The sequence below is a fragment of the Poromitra crassiceps genome, assembly GCF_964638095.1.
Source record: "Poromitra crassiceps genome assembly, chromosome: 1".
NCBI classification, from domain to species: domain Eukaryota; kingdom Metazoa; phylum Chordata; class Actinopteri; order Beryciformes; family Melamphaidae; genus Poromitra; species Poromitra crassiceps.
The window spans coordinates 92,623,651-92,640,822 of NC_139623.1; positions in this window are offsets into that span (position 1 = coordinate 92,623,651).

Below are 17,172 nucleotides of genomic sequence, written 5' to 3' on the forward strand. Positions count from 1 at the left end.
AAGGGCAATGTTCAAAACACGTCCCATCACACATCAGTGGAATAAAGTTGCTCTTAGCGTTTGGGTACTTCCCCTCTCAGCTGACAGGGCAGAATGATGCCTTTGGGTATGAGAGAGTGTGAGGGGACCTAATATTATCTCTGCCCCACGGTGGTCAAGGTCAAGTTTAAATTTATTTGTCTCCCATGGGAGAAATTTGTCTTGGAGTAAAATACTAACAAACAAGCCTCAGCACAAGAAAGCCTCAGTGTTATAGTTCTCAGCTGACAGGATGAAATTACATAGTCTCGCTTGCCAGACTACAGTATCTCCGTTTCGCGCTGTACCAGCACAGCAGAGTCTGGCTGCTCTTACTCTCACTCTAGTATAGTGGGGGGGAAGGCTCTGTTATCTTTACAAGCATCCACAGAAAGTACCAAGCAGGCCTGCTTTATTGCACAATCCAAAACCTGCCATTTTCAGCGTGTAGGTTGCTAGCTTGCTAGCTAGCGTTGTTGTTTCACAGCGGCACGCAGGGAGCGGAAAGGGCTTTCCCTCCGCTCTGACTGAAATGGTCGTTTTTACAAACGAGGACCACAATGGAAATAAGACTCCTGGACTTGATTGTGTGTGAATTCCATGACAATTGTATACTGGCGTATGGGTTTCTATTCATGATGTATTTTAACATCTGTCAAATAAAATGCATTCATTCATTCATTCAGCCACTGGCAGAGCGTGCAGAGTGGTCGGAGGCAATGGCAGAGCTTATACCCTCAGCCTGCTTCCAGTGAGTCAGACTAAATGACATCTGACTGAAAGAGCATCTTTAACTTCACCCTTTAGGGTGCCGCTTCTCCACTTATTCTCCACTTACTCCATTTACTTTTAAAAATAGACTAAAGACTTTTATGTTTACCGTCGCTTTTAACTGCTGACAGCTGTTTCTCAATCACTATTATACAATTGGTTTAAAAACATAGATGATTGTAATTACTGCCAAAAGCTGCAGGTCTGGGGGGTGGTTCCGTAATACGGATATACTCACAAGAGGGCGAGGTGATGCGTCAGGAGGGATGCACGCGTAAGGGGAGCTTACTTGAGCCGTACTCGTTTTAAGCAAGGATTAGAGAAAGAAACCGGCCTGTTTGTCGACGGGCAACAGATGACGCAAGGTACAAGCGGGGGTATGCTTGGCGTCCAAACTGCAGTATAGAGGAAAAGTGGACACCGTTCCCAGACCTGAGTGTTGCCTGCAGGTCTGGGGGATGGTTACGGATATACTCTCAAGAGGGTGAGGTGATGCGTCAGGAGGGACGCACGCGTAAGGGGACCTTACTAGAGCCGTACTCGTTTTAAGCAGGGTTTAGAGAAAAAAACGGCCTGTTTGTCGACGGGCATCAGATGACGCAAGGTACAAGCGGGGGTATGCTTGGCGTCCAAACTGCAGTATAGAGGAAAAGAGGACACCGTACCCAGACCCAGAGTTTTATGTGTGTAGTCATGTTTCTTATATAGTCATGATGTCGGGGGACTCAATATAGATAAATTGATTTATTCTATTATGCAAACCCAATGAGTCCTCTATAAGTTTCTAGCTCTTTTTGCAACTGCTGCGCCTGTTGCTTAATGCACTTTTTATACTTAAAGTTTTGTTGTGATGCTTTTAAATGTCCGTTTTATTCTCTTCTTTTATTATTTTATTTTCCTGTCAACCATTTTATGTGAAGCACTTTGAATTGCCTCTGTGTATGAAATGTGCTATACAAATAAACTTGACTTGACTTGACTTATTCAACTTGTGGCACATTGAACGATCCCCCTGATCAAACAGAATAGGTGCTAAGTTGTCACTCCGATCAAGACTGGCCAATAGAGATGTGTCTTACATCTTTCAGTGTAGGTCCTGCCCACAAGATTCAGCTCAACAGCAAACAAAACTTTTGGATTCGCAAACAAAAGCTTTTGATTTGCATTAATACATTTTTTATCACAAATGTATTCTGTTTGATTGTATGATAAAGTATTCATTAATACACAGGACAAGATGTTACTATTCCTTGTGCCAAAATCCAAGATAAAACACATTTAGAACACATTTGACACAAAACCATACCGGCTGACAATTATAGCAAATATTCTTTATACAGTATCACAAGAGAATAGCATTTATCATAAAATACTCCACTAGTTTACTTTTTAAGTCTTGTCTTTTCTATCTCTTGTCTGTACTTTTGCAGTTTTAATGTGTTATGTTTAATATGTTCTGTGTATCATGTTATAGACGGCTTACCTGGATGGTTTTCCATGGACCCCTTTCGTAGGATCCCATGCACAATGGCCCCTATTCTCCCACAGGCCTTCGGCGCTAAAACGGGCCTTAAACGCAAAAAAAACGTGCCTTGCGCCTGTCTCGGGAAGATATCAACATGGCTTTAGGCTGGTAAATGCGCTTTAGGCTGAATGGGCGTGGCGCACTCCCTGAATGGGCGAGAATGGGCGTTTCGGCCTTAAATGCCGGCTTAATGATATCTTCCCACCTGGCGTAAATTTAGCGCTTTGCGCTTTTGAAAACCAGGCCTATTCAGTGCGCCAGTTGAGCGGGGCGCTCCTCTGCCTCTCCCCTGTCACCCTTCTCTGTCTCTCTCTGAAACCAGGCCTATTCAGTGCGCCAGTTGCGAGGAGCGCTCCTCTGCCTCTCCTCTGTCACCCTTCTCTGTCTCTCTCTGACTTCCTCACTCAGACAGACACAACACACGTCCCATAGGAAAAAGAAGTTGTAAGTTCACTGCCTGTGAAATGTCCCAGCATGCATTGGGCTACTCAATTTCGCTACTAAATAGCAACCAAATGAGCCGAAATAGATATAAAGGTAGATCTAAATAATGTGTAATGGTAACACAACCTGCAATTGTAGAACATTTCAATATTGGACCAAATAAAACATTGAAATGAAAACACCACCCTATGTGAAACATACAGTATATGTCATCCTGGGCCTATATATATCCCTCGTCGATTTAACGTGATTTAGATAAGTGACAGCGTAACGCGCTTCTACTGTCATGTCCTACTGTGATGTCCGCTCCAATAAATTGGCTCTACTTCACATTTTAGTTTTACAATAAAAACACATTTATGCAATGACTTTACATAATGTAGGCTATATTTATGTGCATCATCCTACCTGCAGCAGGGGAGAGAAAACGATATCTTTCTGGACAAACTTTCACCAATCTAATTAATCTCATCATATAGGGATAGGCTATATTTTTCTAGCTGATGCGTTTAGAACATTCTTTTCACTTTGATCTTGCTATAGTGTAGCGTATTTACATGCTTGCAGTATTTAAACTGCAGTTAGATTGGTTTGAGAAGCATAATAATATGGAATAATAGCCTATATATGGAGACAGACAGACGGGATGAAGGGAGGGGGGGGGCGCAGAGCGCATGGCTTTGTCTGGTTTTACTGGATTTCTCCTGGAATTGGAGCTTAAAAGGCAAGCGTGTGACTCTCTGCACTTCTCCAATGAGAAGAGGGTGCATAATTTTACGCTTAAAAGGCGTGGTTATAATGCTTGAGACTGCGTGTAGCGCTGACACCAAGATATCGAGTGCGCTGGTCCACACCCACTAATCTGGGCTGCGCCAGGCCTTAAACGCAGTTTCTACGCCGATGCAACGATAGAGCCCACCATCTTGTACAGGCACATGGGCACCTTATGGAGCTGGTAGCACCACGTTACAATACTAAATGTCAAAGATGTGTTGTTGTTTTTTGCTTTTTCTTTTCCTGTGTCTGAGCTTGTTTGTCTTATTTGTTTATTGTTCTGCAAAAATCTGAAAATAAAATATTGGAAAAAAAAGAGCACAATCCCTTGTAGCATATCTAATTTTTTCTAGGGTCAGATGATCTCTAACCCAGAGATTGAAAGTTGGAGGAAGCTTTTCTTTCCATTTCAGGAGTATAAGTCTTCTAGTGGATAGACACTTTGACATTTGTCATGAACAAACTTTTACAGTATAATTGTGTGAAATATGAATTCAATTTGGATGTAATTTTCCCCGGTGCTAATAGACGCCACAATCATTCTGAACTATTCACTGACAGAGCAGCTGTCAGGGGCGGAATGGGACCATCTTTCGTGGACACACACATGCGAAGAATTTGGGCTGTTTGAAGCAAGATTTGGTGAATATAATGCTAACGTGATGTTACATGTTACCTATTTGTTCACTAATAGAATTCAACATTGCCTAGATAACTGCAAGTATAATATGAAGACGTAAAGACAAAAACATGCCTCTGTACAAAAGCTTCACAGCAAACTTAATTTAAGGAAGAGTGCTGTGTCCTGTCTTGTCTGAGGTGAAATGCAAATACAAAAATAATAAAATCAAACTGCTTCATAAACACGATTTTAGACGGAAGCCCGTCTTTATTGTCACACGAACACTACAACACATGCATGCGGCCACAACACACACTCATGCTGACGGTGGCCGGTGAAATATGTCCTCTGCATTTGACCCATCCAGGCTTGTCCTTTCCTCCAGGGGGCAGGCCAAGAGCAGTGGTCGCTTTTTCTTTCCAACGCCCGGGGACCATCATTGAACCATCATTGGACCAACTTCAGATGTTGTTACTGGTCGGATGACGATCTTCTGCATGTTTTTTTTAGTGGGGGGTTATGTACGGAGGAACCCCCTGGGGGGTTACGGGAGAACATGCAAACTCCACACAGAAAGGCCCTTTCGACAAGATAGCCCACCTGGGCAGTAGGCACTGAAGATATGGGGGGGTCACAACTCCAGCACCCACAGCGTCCCAGGAGAGAATCGAACTCAGGCCCTTCTAGCTGTGAGGCGTCATCTCCACTTTAAACTGTATTGTGCAGTCCTACTGATAATCTCATAAAGCACATTAATGTGAAAGCAATAAGCATAGGCTACATGTTTCACTTTATGCTCTGATTGTAGCATACCTGAAGGTTCCTGATTCTGATAAGTCCAACACCACCTCCAGCTCTGCAGGAGGCAGGAGCACCTGCTGCAGTGCTAGTGCTGCCTCTGCCTCCTTCTCCACTCCATCCAATATTTCCAGTGATTGGCCCCAAGGAACAAAACTGAAATGAGAAAAGGCAGTTGTGGCCCAATTAGATCAGGAAGCATCTAGATTGCCTGGATGTTTCCTGTCGCTCATCCACCAGCCCAGCTTCTACTTTATACATGCAGCCAGGATGTGAAAACACACTTGATCCAGCATTTGACATACATGAAAACAATGTGAAAGTTAAAACAATTTCACCCACTTTTCACCAGAGGCTGTTTTAATTATCACTCATTATAAAAGTCGCCAAGTTGGCAACACTGGACGAACTCCTGGCCATCAGTCACGAATCATTGATGACTTTAGCAATCAGGCGCGCCCACCCAACCTGACTCTGTGGACTTTTTTGAAAATGAACCACTCTCTCATTGGTGCTACAACTTGTCAGTCATTCAATTGTTCCCCCTTCAAAACAGCAGCAGGGGCCGCAAAGTGGCACAGACTCTATTATGCAATATGCAGAGCGCAGTGATTCAATATAATATTTTAGTCTGAGGAGAGACTAACCTGGGACAGGGCGTAGGTTTGATTTTGGCATTGTTAGGGACACAAATTGAGAAATGAACGCGTGGTGCTAGACATGGTGCTAGAAATTGTATTTCCAGTCAAAATTTGACTAGTCAAAATAAATGGGGGGAGAGAGAGAGATGCTCACTCTCATAAAGGAAATAAACATGATAATGTGAGTGAGCACCGTCCTTCGGATGAGACGTTAAACCAAGGTCCTGACTCTCTGTGGTCATTAAAGATCCCATCGGCACTCTTTGCAAGAGTAGGGGTGTAACCCCGGTGCCCTGGCTAAAATATTCCCAAACAGGCCTTACTTCAATCATGGCCATCTAATCATCCCTCCTTACTTAATTGGCACATTCAGTACTCAACTCTCCACCGTGAGAGCTGATGTGTGGTGAGCGTTCTGGCGCAAACTGGCTGCCGTGCATCACCCAGGTGGGTGCTACACATCGGTGGTGGATGAGTTGAGTTCCCCCCCTCCCTCCCTTGATATGTGAAGTGCTTTGAGTATCTAGAAAGGCGCTATATAAATCCAATCAATTATTATTATTATAATACCTACATTTGTATAATAGTCCTATAGTGTGTGTATGCAATACTCAATAATAGTGTGTGTATGCAGTACTCAATAGATAGTTTATAGTAAACCTATTGTACTTTCTGCCATGTTTATCTCCTACAATAATTCTATAATATTACTATGATATTCCCTAGGGACTATAGGAACTTGCAGAGTGAGAGAAGCAGAAGTGTACGTGAGAGAAGCAGAAGTGTACAGTGATACAAAATAGACCAGGAGTCTATTAATCTTTCATGACTTTAGGGTAAATTTAACTTTTAGTTCAGAAATAGGCTACAGCTGATACATTATGTGGCTATCAGGACAGAATTAGTGGACTGGAGAAACAGAAAAATCACTATTAACTAGATCAGGGATGGGCAACTTTGATGATAGAGAGGGCCACACAAAAAATTCCATGCTAACAGAGGGCCAGATTGTGAGCGTGCACTTCCACCAGTAGCCTACTGTAACACCATCACTCCCAATTATAGCTACTAATTTGATGAAAAGGACTGGTAATCAAAGTTTATTATACCAACATTTATATTTTTCATATTCTAATTTAGTAATTCTTCCATTCAGATGACAACAGAAAGTTTGCTCTAGCTTTAAAACAGCCCACTACAGCAATTTGATGGGGTACATCACTCAAACATGTGATATTAATCAGATTAGTAATGTCACATGTGCAATGTGCATCCTGGATATAGTTTGTTAATAGCGTTAGTGCAAATCCTAACGTTAAACAGTATGTGGATCATGATGGACAATGCTAACACCATTAGCGCCATGTTCTTGGTTGTACAGTAAAATAAAAACAGATTTTGGTGGTTACCCCTAAGATAACACTTTATAATAACTATACACTATAAAGCATTAATAAAGCATTAGTAAATACTTAATTCATCATGAATTCATCATTTATAAACTAACCCAACTAACCTAACCCATAATTCATACATCACTAAGCATTAGTAACAGTTATAAACATTTTATTCCTGATTAATAACCTAATCTCTAATGTGTTTAATGATTGTATTCTCATACTTTGTAAATGATAGATTCACCATTTATAAATAGGTATTATATCAATTACAAACCATTTATTTAGGAGTTGTTAATGGTTCATAAGATAATTTAGAAAGTGTTAGTAAATTATTAATATGTATGTACATTCATGTGTACATTTGTACATATGATTTAGACATGGTTAGTGAGTGTTAATAGATGTGTTATAAACACTTATTGATACTCAAACCCATGATTAATTAAGGTAGTCACTAGTCATTAGTTAAGTATTTTGTGTGAGCCCATCTAAAGTGAGGACTATCTATGCTTTATAAAGCATTTAAGATAGAATGTCTCAGCTGACCTTCACCAATGGAGGCAGATGTCTGAATGCCCAAATGGCCAGGGGGGTGATTCTGAGAGATGTGTTTAACTCAGGGTTTTGTGTCTCTAAGAGGGTCAGAATTGCATGATGGGACAAAAATGCAAATTAAGCCTCCCAGAGCCTTCTAAACAGCCAATAGGTGGGTTTTCTTGAATAACTCTGGAACCGACGCTCGGAACTTTCTGAAATTTTCATCGCTTATCCAGGAAGTGAGCATGGGCTTTCCAACAAAACTGTCCATGGGTCTCTACGACCTCGGGAAGTGGGTGAAATTGACATTTTTGTGTATTTCTATAGGTTTTAAAGTGTCAAAGGTCAAATATATTTACATGCACTTAAAAAAATCAAATTATTGCGTTAGTCCACCTGAAACCGGACTTTTTAAATGTATGTAAACATGTTAGCTCGACTGAAATCGAAGTTATAAAAGTCCGACTAACACGATTACGATTTACTCCTGCATGTATACAGGCCAGTCGGACTGGAACTGGACGAGGCAATCAGCGCATGCACTAACGTTGTTTGACCCGGAAGTCGGACACCGTGTAAAACTGTTATGTTAGCGGCCAGGGAGCGATTAGCCACAGCTAAATATGAAGTGCGTTGATGTAGTAGCTAAATCTGTCTAGAAAAAATATTTTTTTAATGGAATATCTTACTTTCAACTGTATTGAGCTCACAACGGGCAGCTTTATGTTATGTGACCATCCCTGCGTTTGAACGGTTTATTGGCGCTCTCTCTCTCTCCACATAAACACAACCTCGCTCGACCACATGAACACAGAACACAGCAAAACAATGTCCTATCACTAAAATACACACAGGGCGCAGCGTCTCAACATAAACACACTGCCACACTATTATATGGGCCAGAAGTGATCATTTTGAGGGGAAACGTTTGTATAATTATATAATATTTTTTTTAATGAAATAGCTGCATTATTAACACATTCACTGCCAGACGTTTTTTTTTTACTGTAGTTAGCTTCTGCCAGAGGGTTTTTTTGAGGATTCTGGCTCATCTTTCAAGACCCGAGGATTCTTTTCTGCTAAGATTTTGTGAACACACAATATCTCAAAAGAACTAATAGAATGTGTGCTTTCTCTGTCTAAAAGAGTTAGTTTGTAGAGTTAGTAGTTATGCAAGCATTAGCAGTTGAATACAGCATGGTTTCAGCGTCAGAAAAATTATTCAGAGATAAACGGCTTTTTGTGAAATTCGATAGAACAGTCACTTTAACCATTCATTTTTGGCATCAGTAAGACTTCAGACATCTAAAGAATAGTTTTGAACAGTAATTTCCTCCATAACAGCAGGAAACCCCCCTCTGCTTCCAACTCCTCCCTCCGTGTGTGTTCTCCTCCTGCCTCCCTGGCTCTCCAGCGGGCGTGTCACAACGAAGTTGCTGCTGCTGCTGTGCCTGTTTGCGCGGCCGCTGTTTGAGGAAGTCTGGGTGGACTCGCTCGTTTCGTGGAGTTTTGGTTGAGAGCTTTGATGAAGGTTTTGCGATTCTGGTCATATTTATGCTGCGTGTTTCAAAGTGTGCATCCAATCTATTCTTGGAACCCCCCACCGTTGCCACCGCTGTGCATCAGCGCGAAAGTGAAAGCGTTTTCGCCATCAATTTTACAGTATGAGAACGGCTTCCTCGCGCTTTTCCCTCCAGTTTTGGGTCGCATCTTTCTACTGTGGAGAGACATGTCGCCACTCAGTGCGTCGGTAAAATAGATTATACACATTCAATACCTCCAATTCTGGTGTAGGAGACGTAAAAGGGTTAGATCAACGTCCCACCGTCAAAAATGCTTATCCAGGAAGTGAGCATGGGCTTTCCAACAAAACTGTCCATGGGTCTCTACGACCTCGGGAAGTGGGTGAAATTGACATTTTTGTGTATTTCTATAGGTTTTAAAGTGTCAAAGGTCAAATATATTTACATGCACTTAAAAAAATCAAATTATTGCGTTAGTCCACCTGAAACCGGACTTTTTAAATGTATGTAAACATGTTAGCTCGACTGAAATCGAAGTTATAAAAGTCCGACTAACACGATTACGATTTACTCCTGCATGTATACAGGCCAGTCGGACTGGAACTGGACGAGGCAATCAGCGCATGCACTAACGTTGTTTGACCCGGAAGTCGGACACCGTGTAAAACTGTTATGTTAGCGGCCAGGGAGCGATTAGCCACAGCTAAATATGAAGTGCGTTGATGTAGTAGCTAAATCTGTCTAGAAAAAATATTTTTTTAATGGAATATCTTACTTTCAACTGTATTGAGCTCACAACGGGCAGCTTTATGTTATGTGACCATCCCTGCGTTTGAACGGTTTATTGGCGCTCTCTCTCTCTCCACATAAACACAACCTCGCTCGACCACATGAACACAGAACACAGCAAAACAATGTCCTATCACTAAAATACACACAGGGCGCAGCGTCTCAACATAAACACACTGCCACACTATTATATGGGCCAGAAGTGATCATTTTGAGGGGAAACGTTTGTATAATTATATAATATTTTTTTAATGAAATAGCTGCATTATTAACACATTCACTGCCAGACGTTTTTTTTTTTACTGTAGTTAGCTTCTGCCAGAGGGTTTTTTTGAGGATTCTGGCTCATCTTTCAAGACCCGAGGATTCTTTTCTGCTAAGATTTTGTGAACACACAATATCTCAAAAGAACTAATAGAATGTGTGCTTTCTCTGTCTAAAAGAGTTAGTTTGTAGAGTTAGTAGTTATGCAAGCATTAGCAGTTGAATACAGCATGGTTTCAGCGTCAGAAAAATTATTCAGAGATAAACGGCTTTTTGTGAAATTCGATAGAACAGTCACTTTAACCATTCATTTTTGGCATCAGTAAGACTTCAGACATCTAAACAATAGTTTTGAACAGTAATTTCCTCCATAACAGCAGGAAACCCCCCTCTGCTTCCAACTCCTCCCTCCGTGTGTGTTCTCCTCCTGCCTCCCTGGCTCTCCAGCGGGCGTGTCACAACGAAGTTGCTGCTGCTGCTGTGCCTGTTTGCGCGGCCGCTGTTTGAGGAAGTCTGGGTGGACTCGCTCGTTTCGTGGAGTTTTGGTTGAGAGCTTTGATGAAGGTTTTGCGATTCTGGTCATATTTATGCTGCGTGTTTCAAAGTGTGCATCCAATCTATTCTTGGAATCCCCCACCGTTGCCACCGCTGTGCATCAGCGCGAAAGTGAAAGCGTTTTCGCCATCAATTTTACAGTATGAGAACGGCTTCCTCGCGCTTTTCCCTCCAGTTTTGGGTCGCATCTTTCTACTGTGGAGAGACATGTCGCCACTCAGTGCGTCGGTAAAATAGATTATACACATTCAATACCTCCAATTCTGGTGTAGGAGACGTAAAAGGGTTAGATCAACGTCCCACCGTCAAAAAAAAAAATCGACGTGTTAACACGTCGTTGGCAGTCAACAGCTGGATTCTGAAAACGTGTTAACACGTCATTGGCAGTGAACGTGTTAAGGGACCAGTTGTTAGAATTGACGGGGCCTGCGGGGAAAGAGTGCACCTATCGTAGCGGAGGCAACATGATTCCATCAAAAAATCGATTTCCCACCCGTGCATGTATACTGGGACAAGGACAGTAGTCTGAATAAAAAGCTATAACCATAGCTCGACTTAACTGTGCATGTAAACGTACTGTCTGTCTGTCTCTGTCCACGGGTGCCGGTAGCTCATTAAAAGTGTGCACTGGGAGCATGCCCGTCCCTCTCTCTCCTCCTCTCTCTCACCCTCTCTCTCCGTCCACGGGTGCTTGATATTGGTAGGGACAAGTCCCTAGCGTCCCTACCCAATCATACGCCCATGAACCTGGGTTAACAAATGTGTGTGTGATAAGGGGCTAAGTTAGCCCGGGACTACCTTAGCCCTATTCTTAGCCCAGGGCTAAGAAAAGCCCTTTTATAGATCTGTGCAGCCGGGTTGCATGAAAAGGAGAGGATTTCATGTCCTGCCATGATTGAGTTTATGCAAATATAGAGATATTTAACATGCCATAACAAAACACAATTAGCAGAAATACTCATAAATCACAAAGCACAGCTTGAGGTCGAGCATAAATTACACTTTGAGGCTTTTAAAACATGCAAATGTGCTGTAATAAAAAGTCCTACGCCTGTGAAATACCAATTGAGATTACACAGATTAGTTGACTAGTGACTAGTCAACTAGTTGACTATCAAAACCACTAGTCGACACTGTGCATCGTAGTCGAGTAATCGTTCCCAAGGTTTTAGGAAAAAACTATATTAATTAATTAATTGAACATAGATTTGTTTGAACAATAATTTTCTACATGATGCCATGTTAAATAAACAGAATTTAAGGTATTTAGAGAGGGAAGACTCCTGTCTATGTTGTTATACTGCAGTCAAACAGTCACTATCTCCAGCTCAGACAAGTTGCTGAGGTTTAGTGGCTCATTTGCAAATAGCATCTCAGAGCCAATCAGGACTCTGCTATTTCTCATACCGCCAGGTTTGTCCCGCCTACATTAGTTAACCCTTTACTGGCTGTTTTTAAGACCGTTTTGACGAGAATTGATCATTTTTATTTGGCGGGAAAAATATCCTGTGACTATTCAACTACCTTTTGGGAGTAGTCAATGACTACTAAAATGCAGTAGTCGTGAATACCTAGTACGTAACCTATATTTCACATGTACAGGACATCTACATTATCAGCTTGCTCATGGAACTGCCAATTGCGGGACTCTGCTGAGATTCTCAGCTAAAAGGAAGCGGGATGAGGTTTGATCACCTTCTCTCTTTGTTCAACTTCAATTTCCATCCTTCAAATCCTCCCATTTTTTTTACAGCATTTAATTTTTGCATGAGTGAGGCTGCACTGCAGGATTTCTCTGGGGTTTCTTTATCTACTTAAGCCTGCATCCCAGCCAATTATTTTCACGATCAAGGCAAACCAATGTTGGGTTCTTTAAATTTCTAAGACTTAATTGGGGCTAGCGCTTGTCAAAATGTTATCATGTGCATCCGCGATCACACTGCATAAGCTTTGTGTTACGGACCAATAAAAGGTTCCCAGCTCTATAATGGAATCCTCAAGCAACTTGTTGAGAATCTATCAGCATGCACTTTGTGTTAGCAGAGAAATCAAAGCCTTGGCCCCAAGCTGCTCCTGAATGAGAGGAAATTGCTGCAGGCTCTCACTTCTACCTACAATGGGAAAAAATAGCCATAGTATGACGATCCTCATTACTCATTCTATCCATGTGCGATTTGCAGCCACCTGGCTCCTCTCACTGTGATGTCTTTACATTCAGGTTCCTGACTGAGATTCCACATGCGTCATGTGCTGCTATTTGCAGGTACTGTATCACACATGATGTTTTGCCGCTGTTATCTGTCGATTTACCCTGTTTCATTAAGTTTCCTGTTAAGATTGGTGCAACATTATGTACATATCTGCCCTCTGCTTTGGACTTCAAGTCGCCCGCCTCCATGCCTCATCCATATTTCCCATCAGGGCCCTCTTGATCGCTGTAGAGATTCTGCAGTGTTTACTGTGACTCGCTGATTGTGTGTTCATGTTCATACATCTCCTGCTATGATCACAAATCTCTTGTGATTTCAATTGCTCTGATCAACCCCCCTGCTTGTCTGTCTCTCCCTCTGAGGCACCGCATCTCTCTGTTGACAGAGTCTCAGTGGGTCTGTTATTGGCTGGTGTCTTCTGCCACGGCTACAGACAGCCGAGATGCACTCCCTTGTCGGTCCCGTGTCAGTCGTGCAGAGAAATCCCCAAGCTGCTTGGCTCACTGACGGTTAATGAACAATATCCCTGAGAGCCAGCAATGTAATTACATAGCGTCACGTGGAAATGTCAATCACAACAAAACAGCAGACCGTCGCATGCAGACATCAGAGTATTTGCAAACTCACTACATGAGACCGCTGAGGAAAATTACATAATATCTAGGGGTGTCACGATACACTCAGTTCACGATACGATACGTATCACGATACTGGGTTCACGATAACGATACGATACGATACGATTTTAACAATATTTTTTTAAACTTGAATAATGACAATATAGGACTGGAAAAGTAGTATTTTATTTGAAATGCACAAATACAAAACATGCTGTTGTTGGAAATTGTTATTACAATAACAACTAGAAAAAACATGAGATTGGAGATAAGGCTTATCTTGAAATAGAATGAGTTACACCGTCACTTAGATTTACTTTGAACTAAAAGGTTTCTCAGCAGTATAAATTCTCATTATGCATCTTCAGTTTTTCTTCAAACTCAAACAACAAGACTTTTCTTAATCTATTTTTTATGCATCTTCAGTTTTTCCTGTCAAGTAAACAGTTTTGCCAGAAACTCAATTGAATGGTTTCTCTCCTGTATAACTTCTCATGTGTCTCTTCAGAGACTTGTTCAACTGAACTACTTTCCACACATTGAACTTCAACAAACTAAGTTTCTTAGTCTATTTTTTGAAAAAAAAAAAAAAAAAAAAAAAAAAAATTTTTTTTTTTTTTTTTTTTTGTGATATGAGATTTCATCTCAACGATACATATCGTGACGTTTTACTATCGCGAAATTTCGTGGGACGATATATTGTGACACCCCTAATAATATCTGTATATTTATCCATGTCAGTGCTTATTATTTATCCATGTCAGTGCTTGAAATCGCGCCAAAATTTGCCAATAGTCAATAATATATGAAAGGAAATAATATGTTGTTGGCTATATAATGTGTTATAATTCACATATTATAATCCAGATGCTGTGAATGACTATTCATATGACTTAGAATATATATAAACAATGTGTCATACTTACAAATTTCTATTAAATATAAGCATTATTTAGCTAGTTTTATGTGCGGTAGCCTACATTTGAAGTAGAGCAGTATTATGAATGCTGTTAACTCATGGAAAGGAGACGAGAGGCCGAAACAGCTTTAGATGGATATATATATATATATGATGAGAGAAAAGGAATGTATCCCATATACTTCAGAGCATTTTCAGGGAGGGACCGCACACTCCAGGACTTGACTTTTATAGAAAAAAAAATTTTAATGTTAAAAAGACAACGCGTTTCGCTTGCGCTTTTTCAGGTCCTGAAGAAGACCTGAAGAAGCGCAAGCAAAACGCGTTGTCTTTTTAACATTTAAAAAAAAAAATCTATAAAAGTCAAGTCCTGGAGTGTGCGGTCCCTCCCTGAAAATGCTCTGAAGTATATGGGATACATTCCTTTTCTCTCATCAAGTACTCCAGCTTTCTTGACCAGCACCTCCAGCCTGTTTGGATGTGCACAGAATCTTCCTTTATATATATATATATATATATATATATATATATATATATATATATATATATATATATATATATATATATATATACACATATATATACTGTGCACTACTGTTCTCTCTTTGTTGGTTTGTAAAGTACGATCCTGTAGCTTGCATGCAGTTTTTTTGGTGTGGCCACAGTTGATTTATCCATTGCCCTTCTTGCTCCCATTGACCAAAATTCTCCTTTACAATGATAATGGTACATCATACAGTACTATGATTTCTGATTCTTATCAATCCGATTCCCTCATCAATTCCTACTGTATCCACTGTCAGGAGTAAAAGATGACATAGAACTTAGTGGAGTAAAGTTCTATTAATCAAGGAAGACATTGCTGTGTATAATAAGGAGGTTATGTCTGTCTGTATGTGAACAGGTTTACAGAAAAACTACTGGGCTGATTATCATGAAACTTCGTGGGAGGGTGTAGCATGGGCCAAGGACGAACGAACCCATTCAATTTTGGAGTGGATCTGTTCCGACTTATGAAATTTGCATATCATAGACTGGACTCTCCGAATGCCCTTTTAGTTACTTTTGTCTCACTATTACTGTTATCACCCTGGGTCATATGTATGTTTTGTCATGTGTTAACATCTGTCCTTTCCTCCTCAGTGTGTGTATAGAGAGCCGCCTGAGTCCATAAGTATAGTTTTGGAACGTAAATGCGTTTTTTTTAACGCGATCTTTAGAAAACGCTTCAAAAGGGATCAACGTTTAACCCCAAAGAGATAAATGACCGTTTTAGGGAGTTTTACAGTGAACTCTACTCATCTAAGTGTGATGCCGCTCAGTCCGATTTGAATGACTTTTTTGACCCTCTTGAAACACCCAAACTTAGTGATGCTGCCAGAGAGGACTTAGACTCTGATTTCACATTGGAAGAAATAACTTAACTGCCATTAAGTCATTCCCATCAGGTAAAGCAGCCGGGCCAGACGGATTCGGTGCTGAATTTTACAATAAATTCTGCGACATTCTCAGGCCCGTATCTAGCCTGCCACACTAGGGTGGGCTGGTAGGGGGCAACTTTGGCGGTAGGTTGCCAGAGGTTGTGGGTTCGGGGATGGGGATTAAATTGCATTATATTCAGTGGCGCTGGAAGTACTTTTAGGTAGGAATGGACTCTCGGTGCTGCCTGCAAGGGCAGCGCCGAAGAAAATTTGACGTTTTTTGGACTTTCATCCAAGAATATTTAATTTTAAATTAACATTAGGATTATACTGTTGTGATGTCATTATTCAGTATCTTCTCCTTTTCAATCATGAGAGACCAGAGGGTAAGGTTAATCAGCAAGCTTTATTGGAGTATGGCATGGCGATAGGATTCATGGCCTGAAGCAGTATGGCATTAATTCTGATGGCGTGGCAGCATGGCAACTGATTCTTTGGCGTAGTGACTCTGAGGCAGGATGCCTCTCTTCTTGAGGCGGGAGGGCATCCGCTCGGAGAACCCCCCCCCCGTAGGGGGTTCTTCGGGAGTCAATACATTGGTGGTGGACTGGGGAGGTGGGTGGGGTGAAACGCGGCTTCCAGAGAAGGAATTCGATCAGCTTAGTGCGGCGCTGGAGGACAGGGAACAAGGACCGTGGGGCGCCCGGCGTGGCTATAAATACTGCCACGTCGTGGCCTCGCACTGACGACATTAACGCCGTCACCTAGGCAAGTGCGTCACTACTGTACTGACGCCATTAACGACGTCACGCTGGGATTACTGCGCTTGTCGTCACGCTAGGATTACGTGTGATGCTAAGGTCGCTATGTCTCTAGATTACGTGTGGCGTGAGGCAGCGTGACTGGTCTTCATCTTGAAACTAGGTCGAGACCATCATTTCAATCATGAGAGACCAGAGGGTAAGGTTAATCAGCAAGCTTTATTGGAGTATGGCATGGCGATAGGATTCATGGCCTGAAGCAGTATGGCATTAATTCTGATGGCGTGGCAGCATGGCAACTGATTCTTTGGCGTAGTGACTCTGAGGCAGGATGCCTCTCTTCTTGAGGCGGGAGGGCATCCGCTCGGAGAACCCCCCAAAAGAGAGAACCTGAAAGGCCGACCGGTCAGCTCACCTCGCGATACGGCGGGCGCTGGGTGGAGGGCGACGCTTGTCGCCGACCTATTGGCTTGAGAAGGCGACGCTTGTCGCCGAACGGTTGGCTCGAACCCCGCTGGGCGGAAGGCGACGCTTGTCGCCGACCGGTTGGCTCGAGAAGGCGACGCTTGTCGCCGACCGGTTG